The following is a 6,859-nucleotide window of genomic DNA, read 5'->3' as shown; positions in this document are numbered from 1 at the left end:
TGGTCCTTGTATATTCAAAGAGGACAACTCCGTGGTCTTCTTCCTGAAGTGAGCTCACTGAATAAGACTTAAGACTTGGTGTGGGAACCTCGACTCTTCCATTCTTGCTACGTGTCCTGACCATTGAAGACTGTGTTTTATGATCAGTGATTAGGGAAAAACTACTTCGCTTGGCAACAAGTGGGGGTTGGCGTCAGGAAGGGCATCCGGCCGTAGAAAACTTGCCACACGCGTAGCGCTGTGTATAGTAGGCGCGGGCATGGCTGTGTGGTTAGGGAGCTTGCTTCCTAGCTATGTGGTTTCGGGTTCAGTCCCACTGCGTGGCACTTTGGGTAGGTGTCTTCTGCTATAGCCCTGAGCCGACTGAAGCTTTGTGATCGAATTCGGCAGGCGGAAGTTACTGCTGTGTGTGTATATGTGCGTGTAGCTGCTTGTGCCTCTCCGAAAGAGAGAGAGGGATTCAATGCATTGTCTGTTGGCTATTTTCAGGATTATGTGTGTTTGTTCCCCCACCATCACTTAACAACTGACATTGATGTGTTCACATCTCCAAAACTTAGCGGTTTGGCAAAGGGGACCAATAGAATAAGTACTAGGCTTACAAGGAATAGGTCCTGGGGTCAATTTGATTGGCTAAAGGTGGTGCTCCAGCATGACTGAGACAAGTAAAAAAAAAAAAAAGAAAAGAACTGAACCTGGAAAAGTACAGAACAAGCAGTAATTGAGCTTGAGAAAGTACAGAACATAATAATGGAGCAAAGATCTCATTCAGTATATCAATAGCTTGGAGATAAGTGAAGATTTGAGACAGGAAAGGCCGTTTGTCTCAGGTAAGTATGGAAAAGTTAAAATGATGACGATAATGGAGTGGCTGTGTGGTAAGTAGCTTGTTTACCAACCACATAGTTCCGGGTTCAGTCCCACTGGGTGGCACCTTGGACATATGTCTTCTACTATAGCCTCGGGCCGACCAAAGCCTTGTGAGTGGATTTGGTTGACGGAAACTGAAAGAAGCCCGTCGTATAGGCGCAGGAGTGGCTGTGTGGTAAGTAGCTTGCTAACCAACCACATGGTTCCGGGTTCAGTCCCACTGCGTGGCACCATGGGCAAGTGTCTTCTACTATAGCCTCGGGCCGACCAAAGCCTTGTGAGTGGATTTGGTAGACGGAAACTGAAAGAAGCCTGTTGTATATATGTATATATATATATGCGTGTTTGTGTATCTGTGTTTGTCCCCCTAGCATTGCTTGACAACTGATGCTGGTGTGTTTATGTCCCCGTTACTTAGCGGCTCGGCAAAAGAGACCGATAGAATAAGTACTGGGCTTACAAAAAGAATAAGTCCCGGGGTCGAGTTGCTCGATCAAAGGCGGTGCTCCAGCATGGCCGCAGTCAAATGACTTATACAAGTAAAAGAGTAAAAGACAGAGAGAGTAATGATAAAAATAGTTTAATTATGTGATGAAATACCTCAATTAAAGGATAATTAAATATTGAAAATTTTTTCAAGTGAAGCCTGTCAAGTGAGCTTGTCTGTCATGTAACCTGCAGGTTATCTTTTGTGACCTGCCCTACACAGGCAACGCATGTCATCTAGCACAATTAACATGCGAATGTCAGGATTATTTCATGTGGTTATTAAAGGGTAATTAAAACTTTACCAATTTACTGTATGTCATTTTCCTTTCTTTTTTTTCTGCAACCTCAGGGCTGGACGGAAGATCCCTTACTATTAAATAAATACACAAACACACATGCAACTACTTACTTAATTTATCTAACACAGCATATCCACACATGTGAATACATATATATATATATATATATATATATTTGTATACATGTGTGTATGTGGGGTATATATACTCTTACTTTTTTCAGTCATTTGACTGCGGCCATGCTGGAGCACCACCTTTAATCGAGCAACTCAACCCGGGACTTATTCTTTGTAAGCCCAGTACTTATTCTATCGGTCTCTTTTGCCAAACCGCTAAGTGACGGGGACATAAACACACCAGCATCGGTTGTCAAGCAATACTAGGGGGACAAACACACATGCACATATATATTATATATATCTTTGCATTATGAAGAACTTGAAATTTGCCAATTCTGATTACAGCTAATTTATGTTTTGAGCTCCGCCTTGACTGGCTTCTGTGCCAGCCTGACTGGCACGTAAAAAGCACCCACTAGACTCACGGAGTGGTTGGTGTTAGGAAGGGCATCTAGCTGTAGAAACACTTCCAGATCAGATCAGAGCCTGGTGCAACCTTCTGGCTTGCCAAAACCTGGTCGAACCGTCCAACCCATGCTAGCATGGAAAACAGACGTTAAACGAGGATGATGATGATGATATGACGGGCTTCTTTCAGTTTCCGTCTACCAAATCCACTCACAAGGCTTTGGTCGGCCCGAGGCTATAGTAGAAGACACTTGCCCAAGGTGCCACGCAATGGGACTGAACCCGGAACCATGTGGTTGGTAAGCAAGCTACACGTGCACACACATATAATATAATGAGAGACAGAGATAAAGATACAGAAGGTAGCTATAAATTGATTGTTATCAGTGTGAAAAATGGATTATAATCACTGATAAACCTCACAGACAAGTGTTAGACTTGTACAAAGATGCTGTCTCCCGAAGAGCTGATTGTATCTTCAAAATTAGCTAATATTATACCAATTACACCAACGCAAGGATTTAGGTGATTAAATGGTCCAAATTTGTTTAGTCACAATAATTTATACACTGAACATTTGTGACCTGGAATAATTTTAACAGGAAATTAATTTTTTTTTTCTTTTTGATTTATCTGGAGATAATGAAATAGAGGAAGAAGTGGTGGTTGGGGTTGCCTGTAATCCTTTTTCTGACTCCACCCACCCACCTCCCATAAAATGAAATGATTAGTGACGACATAATGTTAATCAGGTGAAAATCTTTATCTTCATTTCTGATGTAAGCATGCTTGATGTGCGTAAATGATGTATAGCATCCCATCTATTTATCATTCACCCACTGCCTCATCACTAACCCTATCCTCAACTAGCTTGGATGCGGGTTTTTTTTTTTTAGCAATGCTGTGCTAACCTTGGATTGTAGAGTGACCTGCTGTTCTTGAGGAGACCTATTGAGTCAAGTACATCAACACCAACATCAAGTGGAGGCGCAATGGCCCGATGGTTAGGGCAGCGGACTCGCAGTTGGAGGATCGCGGTTTCGATTCCTAGACCGGGCGTTGTGTGTTTATTTAGCGAAAACACCTGAAGCTCCACGAAGCTCCAGCAGGGGGTGGTGGCGACCCCTGTTGTACTCTTTTGCCCCAACTTTCTATCACTCTCTCTTCCTGTTTCTTGTCCCCGACTACCTACGCAACCGCTGAGCCTGGATGCGCATTTATCCATCCGTCGATGCTCTCGGTGTTGGGGGTTGACCTGCTTTCTCTTCGGCGGGTCTTACGAATAGCAAAGGACCACGTTTCGGACTTCTCCCACTACAGCTGGGACGAAGACCGCTTCACTCAACAAACAAACAAACACCAACATCAAAATAAAAATCAAATGGAAATTGTAGTTAAGATACCCGTGCCAGTGACACGTAAAAGGCATCGTCCGAACGTGGCAGATGCCAGCGCCACCTGACTGGCGTCCATATCAGTGACACGTAAAAGCACCAACCGATCGTGGTCGTTTGCCAGCCTCCTCTGGCCCCTGTGCCAGTGGCACGTAAAAAACATCCACTACGCTCATGGAGTGGTTGGAAAGGCGTTAGGAAAGGCATCCAGCTGTAGAAACACTGCCAGATCAAGATTGGAGCCTGGTGCAGCCGCCTGGCTTCCCAGACCCCGGTCAAAACATCCAACCCATGCTAGCATGGAAAATGGATGTTAAACGATGATGATGATGGTCCACTTCTAAGCTACATTTTGAGATAAAATAAGTGAACTTTGGTTCATTGAAAAAAAAAGTTAAGTCAAATATGTGAGATCAATAATAGGAGAGTAAGGAGAAAAATTTATTTCAATCAAAATATCTTATTTTAAAAGAAAATTATTGATTAATTGGGTTTAAAAGAATGTGCTTCTTCAGAAGAATCTTTTGATGAAAATCTCATTTAGAAGTATTATCTAGGAAAAAAAATATAGGCACAGGAGTGGCTGTGTGGTAAGTAGCTTGTTTACCAACCACATGGTTCCGGGTTCAGTCCCACTGCGTGGCACCTTCGGCAAGTGTCTTCTATAGCCTCAGGCTGACCAAAGCCTTGTGAGTGGATTTGGTAGATGGAAACTGAAAGAAGCCCATCATATATATGTATGTGTGTGTGTGTATGCTTGTGTGTCTGTGTTTTGTCCCTCCAACATCGCTTGACAACCGATGCTGGTGTGTTTATGTTCCTGCAACTTAGCGGTTCAGCAATAAGAGACCGATATAATAAGTACTAGGCTTACAAAGAATAAGTCCTGGGGTTGATTTGCTCGACTAAAGGCGGTGCTCCAGCATGGCCACAGTCAAATGACTGAAACAAGTAAAAGAGTATAGAAGAAACAGCTGCAAGCTAATGAGGTTCATTACATAGCCTTTGTTTTTCTGGTGTCTTTTACTCATTTGACTGTGGCCATGCTGGAGCACCGCCTTTTAGTCGAGTAAATCGACCCCAGGACTTACTCTTTGTAAGCCTAGTACTTATTCTATCGGTCTCTTAAGCCGAACCGCTAAGTTACGGGGACGTAAACACACCAGCATCGGTTGTCAAGCGATGTTGGAGGGACAAACAAAGACATACACACACACACATACATATATATATATTTGCAAAACCTAGCACTCTGGAGCCTACCCAGCTGTATTTATAGCACAGAATCAATCATCTTGCTACAGTCAAAAATTGTGAAGCATGACTGTCAACACTATACATGAACCCGAAGATTGCAGAATTCAGCATGAAAGTACTAGTTCAATCAGAATGAATATTTAACATTCTACTATTTCATTTTATTTTATCAATTATATATATTATCTTATATATCATTATAAATTGTAATAAAACGTGAAAATCAGACAAGGTTGGTCGAATTTTTTTATTAATAATATATATATATATGCATGTATGTATATATACGATGGGCTTCTTTCAGATTCCGTCTACCAAATCCACTCACAAGGCTTTGGTCGGCCCGAGGCTATAGTAGAAGACACTTGCCTAAGATGCCACACAATGGGACTGAACCTGGAACCATGTGGTTGGTAAGCAAGCTACTTACCACACAGCTACTCCTACTTTGTTTTTATTTACCACTCTATACACATCTAACATTGTGTCCTGAAGCATTCACATATTGAGTTCTACACCAGGTTATTAGTCTTGTGCAGTGGTCAGAGCGACAAGCTTATGACCATGAGGTTGTGGGTTCGAATCCTGGACTGGGTTGCGTGTTGTATTCTTGAGCAGGACACTTTATTTCACGTTGCTCCAGTTCACTCAGCTATAGAAATGAGTTGCGACGTCACTGGTGCCAAGCTGTATCAGCCCCTTTGCCTTTCCCTTAGATAACACTGGTGGCGTGGAGAGGGGAGGCCGGTATGCATGGGCGACTGCTGGTCTCCCATAAACAACCTTGCCCGGACTTGTGCCTGAGAGGGTAACTTTCTAGGTGCAATCTCACGGTCAGTCATGACCGAAGGGGGTCTTATATACACACACATACATGGTGAATTCTCCTGTCGAAGATGATATATTAGATATGAGTGTTTAGTTTTTGCCGAACAACTTGCACAAATGATTTGTCTATAATGATCAAATGTTTGTGCCGCACATCATCTCACTCTCTCCATCAAATCAAGGTTGGGTGGAGGCACATGGCCTAGTGGTTAGAGCAGCGGACTTGCGGTCGAGGGATCGCGGGTTCGAATCTCAGACCGGGCAATGTGAGTGCTTATGAGCAAAAACACCTAAGCTCCATGCGGCTCCGGAAGAAGGTAATGATGAACTTCTGCTGACTCTTTCGCCACAACTTTCTCTCACTCTTTCCTCCTGCATCATGCAGCTCACCTGCGATGGACTGGCGTCCCATCCAGGTGGGGAACCCATACGCCAAGGTAACCGGGAAACCGGCCCTTATGAGCCAGGCATGGCTCAAGAAGGAATAAACAACAAAAAAATCAAGGTTGTCTGATCAGGTGAACTGTGCACCACGTGTCAGGTGTTGAAGAGATCACAGGCCAACGTGAGACGAAGTGTGTGCTGCCTGTCAAATGACCTGTAGGTTATCTACTGTGACCTCTCCACAGGCAATACATGTCATTTAGCACAATTAAAATGTCGATGACATGATTATTTCATGTGATTATAAAGGACAATTAAAACGGCTCCAATTTACTGAATGTCCTTTTCTTCTCTTCCTCTCTCTCTCTTTCAAATCAAACCATTGAGTGTTAAGTTAAGTTAATTTTTTGACTCAAAAAGCAAAAAGCAAGGCCATGTAGGGGGACATGGAGTTATGTACAGGGTGGTGTTCATGCAAAGAGTTCAGGCCAGTTGTGGTCAAGGAAGAAAAGAGTTCAGGCCATTTGTGGTCAAGGGAGTGTGTTAATTAACCCTTTTGTTACTGTATTTATGTTGAGATGCTCAAAATTTCTTTCAATTGTTTTAAATATAACAATGAATTTAGTAAAATAACTTAGTTATCATTAAGCTTGTGTTAGGAACATAAATTGTGACTAAGGTTTGGTGGTAAATTTTAATGAAAAACTAATGAAAACAAGACATTTATACTACTGAGCCAGAGCCGGTTTTGGCCGGGTTGGTAACGAAAGGGTTAATGAGACATTAAAACCGAATAACTCTTCCCAGGCAC

Source organism: Octopus sinensis, linkage group LG24 (assembly GCF_006345805.1).
Source record: "Octopus sinensis linkage group LG24, ASM634580v1, whole genome shotgun sequence".
Taxonomy (NCBI): Eukaryota; Metazoa; Mollusca; class Cephalopoda; order Octopoda; family Octopodidae; genus Octopus; species Octopus sinensis.
This window is presented reverse-complemented; position numbering follows the sequence as displayed.